Consider the following 21,531-nt stretch of genomic DNA (forward strand, 5'->3'; position numbering starts at 1 on the left):
AATTCTAACTCAAACAAAGTAAAATGCCGTGTTGATTATTTTTAAAGAATAACTTTCTGGCTATATATTAAATAAAAACTGAATGATTACCTTCACTTGTGAGCCAAAAAATATTGTCACACCAAACAGAATCCAATAAAAATGGCCAGTTCTTTTCCATATCCTTTTGCAATGACCATAGATCAGATTTTCCATGTATAAAATGCTTAGTGATATATATACTTTTCAAGAAGTACAAATGGCTAATTGGCAATTCTAACTCAACAGTAACTTCTGAAAAAATTTGATACACTTCAGTATAATGAAGATTTTTGAAATAATATTTTTGAAATACAGTCATAATTTTAAATATTATTACAGAAACTTCCATAAGCACTCTAATCACACATTCGGTAAAATATTTCAAATGTTATCCTTTCCTTTACAGAAGTTCACTGACTGCATATGTCAACTTCCGTAACATATTATTTCAGACATTAAAATGTTGGACCTGAAATTCTTATCTATTTCAAGTGACAATCTGACTGATCTAAAACTTAGGTTGGCCTACAAAAACCATTGTGTTTCAGTCTGAATATATACTCTCCTTTTCCAAAAGGATTTGTTACTTCCCTGGTGATGCATGATAGCTATTGTATAATCTTGCACTGCCCAAAAAAAGAGGCTATAGAATACAGCCTATACAAGCAGAGATTTATGAAGTGGCAAATATTTGCTTGAGACAATTGCTGACCTCAGAGGAACATCTTCAGGAGACCAGGCATGCTGAGCGTTGCCATATGATTCACACAAGGATTAGCTCTGAACAAAAGCTGCAGAAACTTTGTATTTAGAAGAAACTTGGATTCAGGTACATCTCAGCTTGACTCCATTTGAAATGTAAATCCAAAGATCATTTATTTCAGCAACGTCGGGATGCAAAAGGGAAAGGAGACATTAGCCTTAAAAGATTTAGAAAAGGGTGTTTTAGGATCCCTCTGCAGATTTCTATCTTTTTCAGCTCACTATTTGCCTTAAGGCAGGAAACTAACCCTGAACTCATTGTATATGCATTTCTGATATGTTTCTGGGGAAGGCAACTTTAGACATCAACTTTAAGCTCATACCTGAACTTCCTCCAAAATGCACTCCAAACTCTCAAGGTTTACTACTACAGAACAAACCTAATCTGAATCATACAGGAGATAATCCTTAACACAGTCTTGAAGATGACACAAAAGCAGGCTACAAAATCAGCGAAGGAGTTTTTTCAGGTCTTGGTTTTACCTTTTTTAGATCCAAGAGAAATATTTGTAGAGGCAGAGAAATGAAATGATAACCCACAGTTATTGTTTATTTTGAAGACCCTCCCACTTAGTTTTTCATACAACAGTCCCAGGCAATATAGAAGAGTCTGAAGGATAATCCCATGAATACATCCATTACAATTCAGAATAGCTTCTGTATAGCAGGCTCTACAAACATACATTTATGTGCTTTTCATAATGGTACTGAAAGAGTAGAAAAAGAAGGGAAAAGGAAAAGATTATTTTTTTTTTTAATTTTTTAATCCAATGAGTGGAAGAATAAGAAAGTATGAAAAGGCAACATCGCTGAACAAAAATTGATACAGAAGTAAAATCAGCTTCTCATAGGAAGAGGAGAAAACAGCTCCACAAATCCTATGACTGAAAAATTAATAGAAGCAGGTGATTAAAACTGAGGGCGTAAGGAAGTAATACTGGTTCTCCATAGAGCTGTCCATTAAAACTCTATTGATAATATTCAAGTAGAGAGAAGAAACATTAATCTAAGTCTTCTCATATGTATGATATTTGTGAATTTGAAAAGGCTTTGAGACAAAGCTTGTTTATCCAAACTCCTTGCTGAGCTCTTTCAGATGTCCTACCTACACTTGCACTTTAGAAGATGTATGTTTGCTGCTCATTGGCATTAAATTTTTAAGCACACCACATTGTTGTTTTTACATCTTAATTGCTGGGTAATCTGTTTTTTCAGTGAAATAAATCTTTGGGCTATAACACTTCCCAGTTGTTTATTCAGTACAGTTTATACCACCTCAAGTATGCCTACACATCAAGCTAACATAACGTGATTATAATAAATTTTGTCATAAATAAGGTAGCAAGGATGACACTAGCAGTGAAGACATGAAGGCACTAGATATAGAAAGTAGAGCGATCTCACTGGTTTTAGGAGAATTTGTCTTCTCATCACCCTGGAACAAACTAAGCCCACTGCCGCAGTGTTTTTACAGTTGCTGTTACCTATGTCAGTAGGAGTGCACTAGCACATGCTACAGTAAGAAGTGTATTTGGATCAGTGATACAACATGAGTAAGTGGGATGTTGGGGCAATGAAAGATCTGGGGCACTTTGTCTACTTTCAGGGCCTCTATCTATATAAGCAAGTAGTTGGGCCATTATTCCCATGGGCTAACTGGCATTTGACCCACATGCATCTCTCTGGCTACATTACAAAGTTTGCAATGCAGACATACAGGTCAGGACTTAAATGACACAAGGACAAAGACTCTAGCTACTTTGCTGAACAACAGCTACAGACTCTGTACGGTCACTAGTCCTGTCTTCTTAAGTCCTTTAAAGCTCTCTGAAAATGCCAGACCAGTTCCAGGATTGGAAACAGATGCGTAAGAGCCATTCACAATTCCTAGGTTTTCTGGCTCTTCCCACAAAAGATGCTGGAAGGTCTTTACATAAGAAGATGACCACTGTCTACCTTCATGCCATAATAATGCATTTCAGTAAGGGATCAGATGAGTGGTAACAGGTTGCTAGGGGCAGTATTGCACCAGACTATCATACCAGTCCTCTCTTCAGGGCTACAACATAAAAGCCATGATCCATGAACAAGATAATATATGATTTGCTTTTTGGACAGAACTATCTTGGAGGAGTTATACCTGCTGACCTTTTAATGAATAAATCAGACTGCAGAAAGAATTACTCACATTATAAGTCTTGCCTTTTACTTGGTGTTGAAAAATCATATAGTACATAAAAATGGTAAGGTCCAGAAATTTGATCTTGTATAAGATTATCCTTCTTGCTAATGGCATGAAACTTCTCCAATTTCTTGGATGTCAGCCACATAAATGAGCTTCCCATAAGTCTTCCTATAGATCAATCATAATTAATTTCTTTAATCTCTAACATCCATTTTTTCTTCCATTTCAACTTAGTCTATGTATGTGTCCTATACATAAAGCATCAAGAAATTGAAGTAGGTGTTGATATCAATCTAATCTGCTTCTTCTGCATTAGATCTTTGCTTAATGTTCTAAAATACGTAGCACTTCTGTAGATTATTAAAATTCTTTTTATTTAGTTAGTTTCTGGATGAAGTGATCCCTTAGTGTTACTTCCTTGTCTCCAGATTTCTGAGGAGGCTTTATTTATGTTTGCAGTGCACTTCAAATGCTTGGATGAAAGGCACAGTATAACTACTGCTAATAACAGTACAAACTTATTAAATCTGAAGTAACTCAAACTGCTTTCAGGGGCTTATTCATACAGAATCTCTAACAGCATGACTGAAAAAGGACTGACATTTTTGTTCATCTGAATGAAAATAAACTCTTCCCCAAAAGATAGGGTCAGTGTCAAACAAGGGAAAACTGAAGAACTAGACAGCAAATGGGGACAAGGGAAGTAATTGAGATCAGTCTGCAATTACTTAAAATCTTTGCTAAAAAAAAAAAAACAAACCAAAAAAACCCAAACCCAAAACAAAACTAAAACCCAGAATTGTCCTTACATATTACAAAATAAACACACTGAATTATAATTTGGAACTCAAACAGTGCCTCCTAAATGTCAAATATTTTAACCCTGTACCTTAGTTAGCATCACTGACTCATTCAATAGTATTGTTTGAAGTAGAGCACAAAAGGAGGGAAATATAACCACAGAGAGAAAAGGGGAACAATTCATTTCAGTGATATTATATTATTCAGGCACAAAACCCAATATTATTCGTAAAGATGTAAACACGGCAATTTTTCATAATTTAAATTTGAACTAAGAGACAAATTGTCAATTACCATGCAAAAGGGACTATTATGACTGTTTGAACCTGTGTTCATCTAGAAAAAGCTCAGTGGTACTGAGTGCTGTACAAGCACATAGCAAGTGGTGTGGAGAAGGTTAGCATTTCACAAGGAATAGGAAGAGTAATAACAGCACATTATTGACATGACTCTGGATAACTGCTGCATGATAGTTCTGCAGCTGCTCTGCGCATGTAGACACCAGTGATTTTTTTTTTCCCTGCAGTGATCACATCTGAAATAAGAGCAACTAAGTTGCCTGTAGTGGTAAATGCATTCACTGCGACATTAGGAGATTAACCTGTAAGTGTGGAAAAAAAGGAAGCCTGAAATCCAAATAATCAGTATGCAGCACTATTTGTCAAAATATGAACTTGATTGCCTGAATTTTAATTCAAATGTGATGAAAAATTGTGACCAGAGGAACTTTGTACATTAAATTAGGAAGAACTGAGAGACAAATTAATCCCTTTAGTCGCCCACAAAATAACTGACTTAAAATTGGATTAATTCAGATGTCTCTTTTTAGGTAAAATGACTACAAACTTACTGAGTTTATGCATTAGGCTTTTCCAACTGAGACTGGCAAGAACTCTGCTAATACATAACACATTAGAGACAGCAGAACAAATGTTTATTTCAAGACATACAAAGATTAAATTTAATTATTTCATAGTATGCTGTATTTCAGTGAAACACAGCTACTACTTTACCAATGCTATAGCTATTTTGAGGGAAATAAACTGCTCTATTTCTGTTATTTATACACCAGCATCACAATTTTTTATGCATATGCACATGTATGTACATATACCACATGTGCATATCTCCTCTTCTGTACCATGAAGAAAAGCAACTAGATCTATCTACAGAAAAGTTAGTTGACTTAAATTTTCAATAAAAGAGCAATACTTTATCTCAGATTCTGCATACCTTATCATTAACTTCAAAAACAAATACAATTTTGACAAGCAATATGGCATATTTTTACAGTATTTTAGAGTCCTTTCAAGGTCCTCATGGCATATCATCTCCATTTAGTGGATAGGGAAGGAAAACAGAGAGGTGAGGTGAGATGTTCGGGGCTATAAAGGAAGTCAGTAGCATACTATGGACTAGAACCCAGTTTTGCTATTATTTCCAGACCCTGAAAAGCTAAATGCAGACATACAATCCTACCAGTAAACAAGGTAAGCATCACATTAGTACCCGTTTCAAACATACATGCCTACTGGGAAGTGCTGGACACTTCTGGTTGCCAGCCAGTAAACTTTCCCCCTCCTCAGCGTGAACTCTGATTGTGTGCCAGTTCACTTACCCATGATTATCATTTTTTCTGTCTGATGAGCGTAGAACAATTGCCTTTCGAGCACTGGTTAGCTAGAGCCGGAAGAACCGTTTGCCTCCAGCCCAGCTGTCGGAGTCTCCATGCAAGATGCCGTGCAAAATGTTGAGTTAAAAGAAAACACGAGTAGGGGGAAAAGAGAGCTCTCTGAGAACCTCCACATGGTTCCTGTTGCTAAGGGAACCACTCCCTTTGTCTGCATAGGTTAGGAATGGCTGCTTCGTTTGGAATCTGTCTCTTAAGTACTGAAAACAGCACAACAATTTCAGGAAGAAAAAAAAAAAAACAACCCCCTCCAATTCATTTTATGACCAAAGGAAAACTGAACCACTTAAGAATTCTTACATTAAAACCAGCTATTAGTAGTTGATTTGGATGACTTCAAGGAGATGGTAGAACTCATCTGTGCCATCTGATGGGACGATACACCACTGCACACAGTTTAATTTAGTTATTGTAATTAGCTTTTGGGAACAAGGCAGCTGATTACAGAAAGGTAGATCAAGAAATCAGATCCAGTTTACTACAGCAAATGGAGAGAGACCAACAGCAAGAAATATCAGCTTTTAATAAGTATTAATGACAGACTGCAGAAGAGAGATGTCTTTACTTCTATAGGCTCCTATAAAAATCCAAGTCTGAATCTTTATCTCTGTTCTCTGTGGCCGTTCTCCCTTGCTGCCTCTTGTCCTCAAGGCCCAACACTGCATTTGCTGTGTTCCTGAACCCCAAAATATAAGAAAATCAAATTCTATATGGGCCCATTGGTCTCAGTCCAATTCAGCATATGGAGTTAGGAATCCTTGCTTCTTATCTTTGTCTATCCATGGTTTTAAGGAATATACCAGGATGTGTACTTCTGGATAAGGGTGATTTCACTGTGAGTCTGAAGTCCTACAACACGAAGAGCTAATAGAAATTGTCATGAAGGTTAGTATATTGGGAACAAAACCACCTTGAGTCTAACCTCAAACTTTTTGTTTGCATTAAGAAAATCAGTCTCCTTATGAAAACATTCAGCACAACATGCATTGCACAACACAATCATCTTTTCACTCTCTCAGGTGACACCAAAACCAGCATCCCAAAATACTGTGAGTGTAATTTTTTTCTGTGGAATCACTTGTTTCAATATCTTAATGTTATGGGGTAGAGATGGTCAAAGACTTGGATCTAGATCCAAATTTTCAAGCATAGACTTAACTGAGCCCCTTAACACATCCAGAGCGCAACCAGAAAAATGTGTTACATTATGTCTAGATGAGTAGACAAAAGTTCAAAATATTACTTGATGCACTTCTGTATGGAAATCAGATTTTTCTCATTCCACCAGAGAGCAGCTGCAAGTGCTTGCAACAGTGGATAGAGGTCAGAACTAGTTCAGTCTTATGGTAAAGAGCTGAGCTTCACTTTATGCAAGGTAGTTGCTGAGGAAAGTCAGTGCCAGTGTTCTATTTTCCTAAGAGTCGAGCTGATTTTTTTTCCCCTCAGTCAGACTGCTGCTCTTAGAGAACACTAGTCAGATAACAGTATGAGACATCTTTGCTCACACACCACAGTCCAGCACTGATTCTTTGACATAAAGACCTGAAAAATTCAGCTGTCACTTCATTGCACATGTTGAATTGTATCTGCAGCATGATATGTGTTGCACCCCCCCTTCCTTTTCCTCTCACCCCAATGAGTCAAATAAAGCAGTCAAGATTGCTTTGTAGAGAGGCCCTCCTGCTCTCCTTTGCAAAAAGATTAGGAGATTAGAGAGGGCAACTGAGAGTTCAATTTAGGGACGTTAGAAAGCAACCCCTAACATACAGGTTCCTGTTGCATCATTTTTAGCAAGGAACAATTAATGGGAAACCAATTTAAAAGTTTGTGGTTTTAGTTATTAGTTTCCTTTCAGATGATTAATTTGAATTGCTCAGTCCTGCTGTGTATTTGTGTACACACACACACACACATCCCATTTTTTCCTCCTCATGGATAGACTGATGTCAAGGCTAATGCAAGCAAAGGATCTTGGGATTCTGCGCAGCCACAGCAAGGGAGGCAACACCTTTTAGGACTGAACTAAACTTTCTGTCAATAAATTCTTTACCCAGTTTATTCTGCTGCTTGCAACCCGTGGAGCCTTCTTCAACATTTTTACAATAACAAGGGCAAAACCATATACATTGAGAACATTCAAAGTTAACTCCCAGCATAATAAAAATCTTCAACACCCCAAATTCATGCTTAGTGAGTCTAACAGTGCATTTTATCTAAGTCTTTTACAAATCTTTTTGTACATAATTCTATCATTAATACTGGAGTATTTTGCTGATCATTCCCATTTTATCACTTCAGAATAAAAAGACATTGAGAGTAATTTCAGATCACATTACAATTTTATGAAGGGACCAGGGACTGCATCAATGCAGCCTCCTGCAAAAGATGTTTTCTCTGTTTAATAGAAATTTCAGCATCTTGTACAGGACATTTAACATTTTCCTATTATTACAAAAGCAACATTTTATTGACAGACTGTTAGTGAGGCTCAGACTTGATGACCATAATGCCAATTTATACAGAAATGGAATTATACTGAGGAACTTTTCTTCGATGAAATAGTAAGAACTTTATCTATTACTATAAATGCCAGCTTCTCAAAAGCTCAGTTGAAAAATTAACTTGTTCAAGTACCGATCTCCTAAAGAGTCTGACTTTGTTATGCTAATCCAAAGTATTAAGAATAATCAGAAATGAATTCATTAATGGCTACTTGAATCAACTGCTTTTTGTCTTAAATGTGAACACATCCACCCAGTCAGAAATTACCTAACACAGTGTGATTGAAGGTTATTTATTTACTTACATATAACAAGCATCTGAGCAGCTTGCAGTGCATGAAGTGAGGCTATGGAAAAGTACATTACAGTGCTCCTGCTTCAGGGACCTCTTGGTCAGAATTTCAGTATATATGCCTATTTTCTGTTTATTGTTCAGTCAAAAACATTAAAACTCTATCCCCTCAGCCCACAGACTAAAACTTAGTGACCAAGAAAAGATTGCCTGCCTTATTTAAGGTGGATTAAAGGGAATTTTAAAAATAAACATTTACAAAACACTGAAAATATCATTTTGTTAAGGTTAAGTGTATAAACACCTTACCTGTTACAAATATAGATCTTGTTATGCAATGAAAAAGAGAAGCAGATGGAGCTGTTGATAGCCTCAATGACAATAGTGCAACGTGCAGTTGCACAGGAACAAGTATTTCCCTTATAAGGAAAATTTTTCATATTCACCAATTTTTTTCAGTTGCAACTTGGAATTAAAATTCCAACACGAGAAATTTTCCATAGGAGGGTCATATTTAAAAGACCCTCTATGTAAAAAAACCTTTACTTTGAATGAACTGACATGGATTTAAATGACCTGTGAGAGTATGTGTATGGTTGTATGTGCATGTATAAGGTTTCTTGTCCACTTTCGTGAGCCCAGACTCCCATCCTTGGTGGCAGTCTGCCAAACAGGCCAAGAACGTGAAGAAACTTGACTTTCTGGCACCATTCCATGTAAGATTCTGGGGAGCTGAGAGCTGGGAAAAGCGGGTGAGCTGGCAAGAAACCAAGCACATTTCCATCAAAAATTTCATTGGAATAGACATTTTCATGCAACGTATTAGGTTTTCGTGAACTAACATTAGCTGAGAGAAAAATGTTCCACTGGAAAGTTTCCAACTTGTCCTAGTGCTAAGATCTTGACACTTGGACCTCCTATTTTTCATTCAACTGAAAAATGCATTTCAATTTCGTAGTGTCATGCACAGAGATAGAATATAGTTTACTGTACTATTGATTGTCTAAAATTATTTATCCTGATATTGTAAAAACAAGCTTTATTTTGGCATACTGCAGCGAGTGCTGTTCTCTCATGCCTGCATGCTTTTTTGCAGTCCCCCCACCCCTCAGAGTCTTTCATCTAAATGGATCACAATATGGAGTGTCAGCAGAAGAAGGACTCAGTGGTGAGAGAACTAGCTTGTACTCAGAGACAGATTTTAATATCCATGTCTGGAACAAAATCTCATGTTTTATCTTCTGTACTAGTTCAGTAGGGAAAACAGTACATCCCTACTGTGCAGTGTTATTAGAATTAATACATAAAGATTATAATAATGGACCTGTAACTTTTCTGACAAACATATAGAATATATTAGCTTCAACTACTAAACTGCAGAAGTCTCTTAAAAATGAAGTATTTAACATTATTTTGAGTAAAGATGTCACAAAGTTGTGTCACAAAACAGAGGTAGAGAAGGCTATAGTGCTGGATGAACAGTCAATCGTATTTTGAATGCAGATACAACACACCCACACACACTTCAAATATTTGATTTCACAGATTCTTTAAGACAAAAATGTATATGCAAGTTTAATTTAGCCAATGCGTTCCAATGCTCCTTTTAATTATTGTGTTTGCTGAGTATTCAATCTGCTGATTCCCTCTCCCCTTTATTATTCCCCCAAATCAGGAGCTGAAGGGTCTGGTGTGTCCATATGGTATTCTGCAGGGTTTTCTTCCCAATTTTTTCCCCTTTATCTGAAATATAATTTCAAATAACAAAAGATACTGACTCCTCTAGAAACCTTGTTTCTGATATCCATAAATCATTATGGACAGCAAACAATTATTCCAGCATGGCCTTTTTGTAAAAATATGTTTATTTTGCCATTTCTCCAAGGTAGCAAGTTGAACCTGAGAAAGCCTCTGTACATGAATTAATAGAAAAAAAACCCATGTCTGTAACCTAGCCTCACTGAGCCAAAACACTCAGCTCTGCTTTCAGGCACATACAGAATTTTTTTAGTTCAATCTCATGTTTGTGTGTATTTCATGGATCCTACTTCAAAAATTCAGACTGTATTCAGCAGACAAGAATAGCGTATCGGTACCAAAATATTAGATCACTTCAGCAAAACCCAATCGTGTTGAACAAGTGTTCTTAAAACTAGGGAGGGCCAGACAAGAGGTGCAATGCTTGCTTTACTAAAGAAGCCTTAAGAGTCCAGGATGGTGCAAGTACTGCAGAAACTGCAAGTGACACCTGGATGACTAGTGAAAAGGATAGTTAATACAGTGCTTACCATTGCTTAATAATCAAGAAAAAACCCCATGTCTGGAGCTAGCAGAATTCCAGGGATGTTCCTAGATATTTCTCTGAATTCCATCTAACAGCCTACACAGAAAACAGCAACTTACTTCGACCAGTTCTGTTCTGCTCCTTATAGTTGGTCTTCATAAACTTTTGTATAACTAATTTTATGCTTTCACTATATTTGGGAAATGTATGTTTGCACTCTACCTGAATTTAGGATACTTTTATTATGCAGTATAAACAGTATTAGATTACTCAATGAAATAAAATTGAGAGAGGCATCTAACTTAGGAAACCGATCACAGTGATGGATGGAAGAAAGAAAGCATTCTTTCTTACTTCCTTCTTAAGAACGGCTACCATCAAAACCAACTATACGAGCCCTAGGACAAACCACCAGTTGACTGTAAATTCATATTTTATCTTACTTTTCTTTTTTTCCAAGTAGGCTTGCATCAAAATGTTTATGGAGGAAGTTAACATCTTTTGCACTGTGTTTAGACAGAATCCTGGTCTTTGACTAAGATACAAATCCTGCACTAAAATAACTGATGTACAGCCATATTATATTAGATATTGTGCAATCTGTCTTTGCAATAGCACTTCATAAGGAGGTAAACCCATGTAATTTGGCAGGTACTTTTAGAATGAAATTCTGGTATTTTTCTATTCAGGCCAAATTGTTCTACTGACATATCAAGGTAGACACGTAAATTAAGGTGCTTTAAAAACTAAATAGTATCGTTAGAATCTAATATTTAATGAAATTTATCATGTAAGGAACAATAAAAGCTCATCTTATTCAAACTGCACATGTGATATTTCTGAGCTTATTGGAAAACTTGAACCAAATTCAGCTTTGTCACTGATAGGATACTGCAAAACTGGACAGTTTCTGCATGCTTAGCTTTTGAACCTGCCTCTCAGAACACTTACACATATTATGCCCCATTCAGGAAGTGATCTCACTGGAAAATCTGAGCAAACAGTAGGATAGAAGTTCCAGACTCAAAAAGCTAAAGAATGTTCTTTTTTTTTTCCCTTCGTCTTCTTTTAAATTAATTTAGTGCTTGTAAAAAGAATTAGATCGACAACCCTAAAGACCGAGGGTTATTGTGTACACACAACACAGTCATTTTCAGTGTCCTGACCTCATGCTGATGTTCAGTTCATTCTGAGTCGCAAGTTTAACTTACCATCTTAGGCATTAATAAGACTTCACTCAAAACTAGTGCAGAGATAAATCACAGATTTCTTAAGCCTGAGGGTAAATATCTATATAATCATATAGACAGTTCATTAATGCAGTAATTCATCACCCAGGCTTTTAAGTCCTCATGGCAGAAAAGAAAGTGAACAACCCATTCTCAGCTGAGCACTAATATGCAATTCTTACTACTTGTACTGTAGTAGTATCCTTCACTCACTAGGTCTCTCAATTTTGATCAAGAACACAAAATTTGAGCTAAAGCTGACATTAAACATATCCCTGTAGGATTACTGCCTTGCTTTATGCTACTAGCAATGAAATAGGTATTAGCAGAGTAACAAAATATGAGCCAATATTGTGCTCTATACAGTAGACTAAATCCCAGTCCTAGACACATTGCAGCAAGTCTTAAGGAAGCCTGAGGACATTCCAGTATCTTGGTGAAGCAGGGTTAATTCAGCTTCATGTCTCCATTTTACTTCCTGGAAAATTCTTATCCTGTTTGGAAGACTAACTCACCTAATTTTCAAAAGTATGAAATTTCTCCATCTCCATTTCAAGTTGGTGTCAATATTTCTAGGCTGTGCAACTAGTTTCCTCAAGTGCAATTGAAAAAACTGGCTTCAGTTATGCAGATATTTCCCTTCCCAGTACTGGTCTCTAGAAATTTCAGTATACTCATATTAATCATGGAAGTCTTCTGAATCTCAATTAGTCTCATTGTTTTATATTCTAAATTATTAATTCTGCTCCTTCCAACTATAAATTTCAAAAATATTAATGTCAATCCCTTGCAAAAGAAACAGAATTACTGTTTGCAATTTATAAAGAGCAAGGTTGACCATAGGATACACTGTGGCAGAACTGAAGGAGAAAAAGCACTAAAGGATAACAAAGGAATGAGAACAAGTGGAACACTCAAAGAGAACAGGAGCAATTAAATTAAATTAATTTCCAAATAATTTTTCAATAGAATAAAATAGAATGTATTCCAAGCCTGCTGAAATTTATGGGAATCTATCAAAGAAAGTGTTTGCACAGAATTAGCAAAGCACAAATCAGACCTGTGGATACATGTTGGTCAATATCTCAAAACACGGTTGCATTATTTCAGCTAGTGTTCAGCTGCTTCTACTTGACAATGATGTGCATCTTACACCTCCCCTGACAAGAGCTGACTTCAGATTTGTTACCTCTGCTGTTAATTTCTGGTTTTTATAGAATATAGATTTAGAAAGTTATACCACCCACTTGCAGCAAATTTAAATTTCTAAATAACAGCAAAGTTCAGTGATAGCATCATGAGTGAAGCTGCTGCAGCATATTTAATTATTCTCTTTACAAAGAGCAAGTCTCTCATGCTATATTTATGTATAGATAGACACACATATATTCAGACTAAATTTATTGCACTATACTCGATTTCTCTTCACTATACCTATTTTTTGTGCTATCACTGAGAGCATTTCCAATGTACATATTTGCTCTGACACCTCTGGATATCATTATCATGTTCTCCTCACGCCCTTGAGTGAGATTGACTCACTTTCATGTCTTCTGTTGCTATGAAAAAGTAAACAGTAGCAACAAAGCTGTCAATGAATTGGTTCTGTTTTTATCATGTATGCATTTAATCCTTTTATCTATATACCTGAGATAACTTGTTATATCATCCAAGTCATTCATATTTTCCTACAACTCTTGCTTAATTTTTGCAGAAATTTATACCTGCCTCTTGTGTACTTTTCACTTTGATTAAGCCAGACAAAGAGCAAAATAAAACAAGTTGACTACATTTAATCCAACAATTATGACAAATTCCTCAAAAGTAAAAGTTTCAGAGAATCAGGCCTTCTGTGGGTGCTCCCGTCATCAAGCACACACAGGTAATACTCCTTTCTGTGTCTCATAAAGGCAAAAAGAACTCCTAAAATTGAACTTCATCCACTCCAATCAAAATGCCACTCAACTGCTGATTGAAATATCCTTCATTCAAATCAGAGTGAGTGCCTTTAATGGCTACCCAAATGGCTGTCAAATTAAATAAGAAACAAAATGCAAATAAATTAGCATTCCTAGCTACTGATACACTATAAATATTTATGAGGAAAAAAAGATGCTGTAATTTCAAATGATACCACAGGCCTATTTTGTACAAACAGTTAAAACAGTTATACATGCAATACTGTACTTTGCAATTTTTTTCCATTTCACATCACCATAATCACCTAATAAATATTTAAATGGACCCATTTGCTGTAACTATAAAAGAACCGTGTAAACTTGTTGTCATCTAGACACATAAGCCGCAGTGGAGTCAATGAATTTCAACAGTCACTTAATATTGCAAGCCACAAGCTACCTTAAACCTGCCAGCAACTGTCTGCCAGGAAGCTACTGTAGCACCACGGCTACCTCCTCCAACCCAGGACACGAGATTCATTATGAATGCTAGCATTGCTACTCTAATTAGGCCTGGGAGAGGTTTAACAACCATGCTACAGTCTTGCTGCTGACAAATATAAAAATAAAGCCTTGTTCAAATTAGCAATGTGAAGTGAGAAGGCCTAGAAGCAGCAACTGTCTGACCAGTAGTGAAACAGTTCTAATCTATAGTGAGGTTATTTTGCTTCATAAACTGCTAGTATGTTACCTGCAGGAGGTCTCCCTGTAAAATGAATTATAGTAAGCTATATGTGATAATTAACCGTGCATTAGCAAATATCTTGAAACAGGGGGGCTCTGTTTTCTCTGTATTTTGACTAATAAAAGCATGAATTTGTTCAACAAATGATCATTTAGGTTGTGGAATGCTAAGCATATTGGAAGAACACAGTAAGCAATAGAATATTGTAGGTGGACTAACAGTTTCCTTACAAAAACAGGCTGTTTAATAGGCTGGCTCCATACTACGTTATTCACAGTACTAAAAACCACAGTGTTGGGAAGACAAATACAATATACATTTAAAATAATATAAACCTTGTACTCCTATTTACTTTAAAAATGCCATGGATGTGACAATAAAAAAAAAATCCATAAGCAAACGTTTATTTCAGAAAGACAAAATCCCAGATGACTCTTTCCAGAATGTAAACAGATAGTGAGGCAATTGGTATGGTCATCTTCTCTAGGGGGGAAAAAATGTAGCTGGGTTTAAAATAGTCTACATCATATGAATGTGAAGCAAGGCAAAAAAAATAATCTTAATTTATTATGTATACTGCTTATCACAATAAAAATAAAGTGGTGCTATAATTTATTTTAGCTTCATTTACATCTTATGAAAACATATTTAACCAGTAACAGCTTTATGGAACTGTGACTGTACCAGCCACGTTCTTGGCTGTGAATCAGGGGTCAGAGCCACTTCAGCATACACAGGTTGACAGTCTGTACCTCTTTATTCATACTATATGGACTGGAACTCAAGCTTCTACACACAACAAGCTGCAACTCTTTTAACTACAAGTGATCTATCAGCTTTAACCAGACTCCATATACTAAAGACTAATTATAGGATTTGGCCTTATCATGGGAAGAAATGCAGCCCCAGTGTTACTGGAATGAACCACAAATAAAAAGAGATATTAATGTTTCAGTTCATAAATATCAGCATTCAGAAATCTTTCAAAACTTTTAAAATCTTTAAAACATTTTTAGTGTTCTCTAACTAAATTTAAGATACAGTCAAGATCAGAATATATCTCTCAGATGTTTCTCTCCCATTCCTTCCACCCAGCACAGCTCTCATCTGCCGTGTAACAAACAGCACATCTGAAGTACTAATCTTTCACTCCAGCATGCTGGGTCTGTTTCAGCTGATGTAGGGGGTATTGGTAAGATACCCCCTGATTTCCGAGGCAGGGAGTTATTGCTAAAATGCCAGAATTATGAACATATAGCAGACGTTCAGTCTTAGAGTAAGACAGGATATTCAGAAAATTGGTACCTGGAGAGAACTGAAAAGGGTGTGAAAGGGCAGCCTGTGATACACAGTGAAGAGCAAGAATGCTTCTCATCAGTTTCTTGCAGCCTTCCTTTTGAACATCCATTTGATTCAACCAAAGGATATTGGCTTGATATTGGCTTTCTAATATCTACAGAAATACTATTTTTTTGGCAGCTAGTAGATGCATATGTATCATATACATGAAATATTTTCTTATAGCTAAATTATCGTTGCCATTGAATTGAAGAAGATGGGTCAACAACGCATTATTTAGAAAGCATATAGAAAGAAAATAGGCACACTTCTTATAGAAAATACTGCATATCATTAAAAAGGTACTACAAAGGAATGGAAAACACTTTTCTTGAAGATTGTTTTTTTGTTGTTGTTGTTTTGTTTTGTTTGATTTGTTTTTTGTTTTTTTTTTGTTTGTTTGGTTTTTTTTTTCCCCCACAAAAGACTACAGGTTATTTTTCCTACTCACACTACAGAAGGATAAGAAATTATAAAAACCAACTTGCTATCCCCCAAGAGAGTACACACTTTTTTGTCTTAAATATGTAAGTGACAATCAGCTGGAAAAAGAGGATGAGGATGAGTTTAAGATTCCGTTTTTCCCTAAGTGTCCATCATAAACATGTTTGATTTATGTCCAAGAGCAATTTAAGTATATATATATGTATTTCTTAATGGTTCTCCCTCTCAACAACATAATTGTTCTCTACAAGTAAGGACATCAGATAATTTTAACCATCGCTTTTTGAGTGACCACATGTATTCATACGATTACAGTTAATAAAGTTTAAAAATCCAGTAACACTTTTAAAATTTAATTCTCAAAACCAAAACCAGAACCCTAAAAGTTGTTTTTATCATTGCACTAACCTTCAGTTTTCTAAGGTAAATGAGAATTTAGAGTGTGCTCTATTTTCTCTTGAATTGCATTTATAGACTTTCAGGAGGAGAGTAAGATTGCCCCCTTTTGGAATTTTTAAGTGTAACAGTCCAAATAAAGAATTGGGTGAAAAACTTTCCTAATCCCTACTCAAGATATGCATCTCACCAGGGATTATTTGTGCTTCATACTGTTGTGTTCTGGTATTATTATGTATGTGGCCTCACATCCCTTATTAAAGCAATAGGCATGAAAATATTCAACTGCTTTTGCCAGCAACCACAAAGGTACAAAATCTCCAGTCAGATAAAGGTAAACATATGGAACCTTCCAAGGAATGCAGTAGTAAAGATGGAACGTATGACTTCATTTTCCCCTTCTATGCTCTGTAGGACAAACTTCAGAGACAGTAATCTATAACTACAGTGCACCATAAAGTAGCATTTTCTGATGAAATTCACAGAGCATTTTAATATTTTAAATAAGAAATACAACTGAAGTTCTGAACAATTGGGACAATTCTTGTGATTCCAGATTTAATTTAATAGCAAAACCATCCTTGGTATACTCATCTGGTTGTTGGGCTTTCTTTTTTTCATTTGTCAGTTTTAATACCTAAATGATGGTCTTTCATGAAGTGCACTAGTTCTTTAAAGAGATAGATAGATATTCATGACCACAATCAGAAAATGCACAGTAACTAGGAGTCTCAATAGAAATCTGTATCTTAATGACAATCTTATTTTTATTATTACAGTGCCATAATGCCAAATAGATCAATAATAATTTGTTACTGAAAGCAATGCAATTTAGTCCTTTTAAGTAGTTAATAATTAGAAGTATTTTGCAAATGATGCATCATTAGTCTGTTGCTCAATCAGTATCATCTTCTAATTTTAGAAAGCTTATCCTTTTATAATGTATAATTACGTTATACAACACATTGCTATTTTGTTTCAAAACTGAAAAATATTCTCAACTTTTTTCAGTTTAGTTTATTCCACATAACTTTGGCATTATGGCCCTGGATCAGTGTTTCTTACTTATCTTTGCATAGATGGAATCATAAGACCCATACTATATTTTATGTACTGAAGTAGGGTGATATGACCTACACCAGTCTTCAAGATACAGTACCTTTTAAGAAGGAAGTATTGGCACAATCAAATCTGTGAAGCCAAATAATATCTTTCCTTAAAGCTACCAATCATTAAATCAGTGTGTACCTTTGATAGTATTTTTACAGTAAGGTATTGCAGCCTCTGCTAATTTTCATGTAGGTGCATCCAGTAGGTGCACCCACTGGTAACGATGCACCAGAAAACACTCCCAAGTCCAATGATGCACAGCAAGAAGTGGAGGTGCAGGCTACACCTTATGTTTTTCTGTTACTTACATATTTATTTGGAAAAAGGGATATGGTCCTATCTCTAGCCAGCATTTTTCTCAAGTGATTTGTTCCCCACACTCCTGTGGAAGACTGACTGAGCTCAGTCTGCAAAGGCTATAATCACATTTTGCCATGGCACAGACTAAAAATTGTACTTCCCCTGTCTGACAGTCCAAATGAAAGAACAATGACATAGCTTCAGAATTAGCCTATGGATCATCTTCTACAGATGTGGCTACTCCTTAAAACAAGGACTCCTCACTGACCTGACCAGGACTGTGCAATCAGGAGTCAGCTCTTATAAAAGGAAGACCGGAGCTCTGTTATGACTTTAAGGAAAAAGAGGAACCTACTCTTTGAATAGCATTATTATTCATTAGGTGGGAAAAAAAATGAATGGAATTAAATTTATTTTTATTTTATTTCAGGTATTATTCCCAATTACTAAGTCTGGAACCCCAATCCTCTTGTGGTGGCACTGAAACACCTGCTATATCTGTCCTCTGCTCAAGACCAAGAACTTAATCTCATGTAAACAATCTCTGGTTTATTTGTTGACATTTTTTGTTTTCTTTCTCAATTGCTCTCACCAGTGTCTGCTCCATCCTTTTTGGCACATACGTTCTTAAGGTTCAGGTGGACAAGACTACCCATAAACATCTCCACATGTTCTTTTTAGTTATATTAATAAAGGCTAACTTTAATAAATAGCTTCAGCCTACATAACTGAACAGACATTTAGGCAAATGTTTAAAAGTAAGCTCATTAACAGTCTGTTTCATCATTTTCAAGGCTGAAATAATAATTATTTCCCAGGAATGATACTTTTAAAGCTCTTTCAATTACCAAATCCCACTCATTTTCATATGAACCTGGTGGCTCAAAAACAGTACAGAGTTTAACCTAAAGAAATATATTTCATATGGCTTCAACTAGAAGTAATTTCTCAAGTAGTTCAATGGCCATCTGACAAGGGGAAACATGGAGAGCTCTCCAAATGGAGACAGATTGATAGACTGACATAAACCAGCAATAAAATAGAAATCAGAGAGTATTAGTGGGAGCTACATTGATGTATTTCATCATAGCTGAAACAAGACATCTGCTCAAGAAAACTAAGAGCAGACAGTCTGTACACCACATCAGACACACAAGAAAACAGAATATTTAAACTGTGCAATTCTGCTGAAGAACTCATCGCCTAGACTCTATACACAATGTTAGGTAACACCATGCCATTCATCTATTTCAGCCCCAAACTCTAAGGAGTATAACATTTGGTTTCCCATCTTATTACAGTTAAAATTATATCACCAAAGGCTATTTTCTTCCAATTATTTAAGTACAGTTCAGTCAATTAAACCAAGATTAGACAGTAATGGTTTATAGGAAACAGCATGCCTGGGCATCAGTACTGGTCTTACACCCTGAGCACAATGATATGAAGCGATGTTCAGGTAGATGCTATAAAAATAATCACTGTGCCAATTAACTTCAATGCAGCAGAAATAGGCCACATCATTCATATTTCAATTTTCAAAAATTAAAAAAGGCATCAATTACATTTTTTCTTGTGGTTAATATTGTGATACTCTTAATGTCTTAGATACCAAATGTTAAAGAGTATGATGAAAGTGATCCTTATCACTTACATTTGCCTTATCTTTGCTTCACAGTAAATAGATTGTCACAATACTGAAGATTAGATATTGCAAATTTTTATGTTTTCATAAAAAAAGCTGAAGTCCCAGCTTTACTGAGTAAAACTTAGAGTAAAAGTCACCATTACATAAAAAGCACCAAGTGTAACTAGATGAACTGCAATGTAACTTTCCAGACTGTTTGCCCAAGTTGTTTAATGCCCTGTGTATTTCTGTTGAGGAAAAATCAGAACTTAAGTTGAATTATGTCCTTGCTGCTTTCAAAATACTTTAAACAGTTATTTAAACTGTAGCCAGTGTGTCATGCATTCCAATACAGAATATAAGAATGTATGTATTTAGTGTCACTGTAAGACTTTTACCTAGAGTTTTCCTTTCAGTGCCATGACGTTAATCATAAGGAAGGAATGCACACTCTGATCATGCTAATTAGCTTACTAAATATGACTTCTAAAGAGATCACTTAATGTGTCCTCAAGGATGCTGAAAAGCCATTTTGTTAGAAGAAATGCTTGGTTTCCTTTACTGGCACATTCATTGGACCAAAAGGCTGTCATTCAGTAATCTGTAGCTATCCTGATATCTATATATGGAAGAGGAATACCACAGCAAAACACACATCCTATATTAATAATTATGGTTTTTATTTTATAGTTACTGAGAAATACTCTACAAGGATAAGGATAGGAGCAGGAGAAAATTCACACGTGCCTTCAGAAAATTTAAATATGAACTTTATAGGGCATACTTTTTTTATATACAAAGGGCATGAACCAGTGCTCTGGATGTCTCCACTTAATTCCATGCTTTCATTTGACCTCTTTACCATTAATCAGGGACACTAAAGAGCACTGCCAACTGATACATAGTTTTGTTAATTATTTTAAAAATGCTTTAAAAGAAGTGTTAGATATGATAAACTTTTCAGCTGCTTCCTTAAGCTAAGGAAAAAACCCTCCTGGGTTTTACCATGGCTCAGAAATTTTTAGAATATTTTTATGTATATTCTTCCCATTCCTTCACCAAATCCCTTATTATGGACTGGGACCTTAACATAGGCAAGATCTTAAGTCAGTACACTGGAAGCTTAGGTGGGAGATTGGCCAAATATTCCTACCTACTGCTACCATCAGGCCCTCTCTGCTAATTCCTCCTCCATGAGAAAAAGGTTCTAACTGCTTATAGGTAGCTTCGAATGAATTGTGCTCTTCCTTCTCTTTACGTATTCTGAGGAAGGGTGGAAGGCATCATACTTGAAGCAAACCCAGTATTACTCTATAGTAGCTTGTCACAATAACAGTGTTACTTGTAGGACAGGTAGGCATTCTGTTTGCATATTTCTTTAGAAGAAAAAAAAAACTGTCCATCATTACCAAATCTATTATAGAACCTGACTGAAGTATGTGACTGGACTGATATAATGCAACAGAATCTGAGTATTCTGAACAGAGAATTATTTGAAAATATTGAAAGACTCTTTGTGAGTGTAGGAGAGAACGCTTATTATGTGCTTTCATAAACATATTTCATCCAAAATTAGAGTCTGTTGAGTAAATCTGAAAACAATTTATGATTTGTCTAAAGCAATTCCCACACTCCCCAATTGTTCTTCAGGCAACTAAAAGGCCATGTAGCACAGAAACAGCAGTAGGCTGCAGAATATTTTCATCTGATTTACTGGTGAACTTCCACTGTGCTTTTTACAAAGTTGAAGACAGAGGGTATACTACTGGGCTCACAAATATATCCAATTGATAAAGACTGGCTATAAGAGATACAATAAAAGTAATGAAAGCTGTGTCTTCAATACAAAGCTTTCTTGTATCTATTAAGCATCAGCTCAGCTAGCTTGCCTGTATTTACAATTGCATA

This window comes from Tyto alba, unplaced genomic scaffold (genome assembly GCF_018691265.1).
Source record: "Tyto alba isolate M040663 unplaced genomic scaffold, T.alba_DEE_v4.0 Super-Scaffold_39, whole genome shotgun sequence".
Taxonomy (NCBI): domain Eukaryota; kingdom Metazoa; phylum Chordata; class Aves; order Strigiformes; family Tytonidae; genus Tyto; species Tyto alba.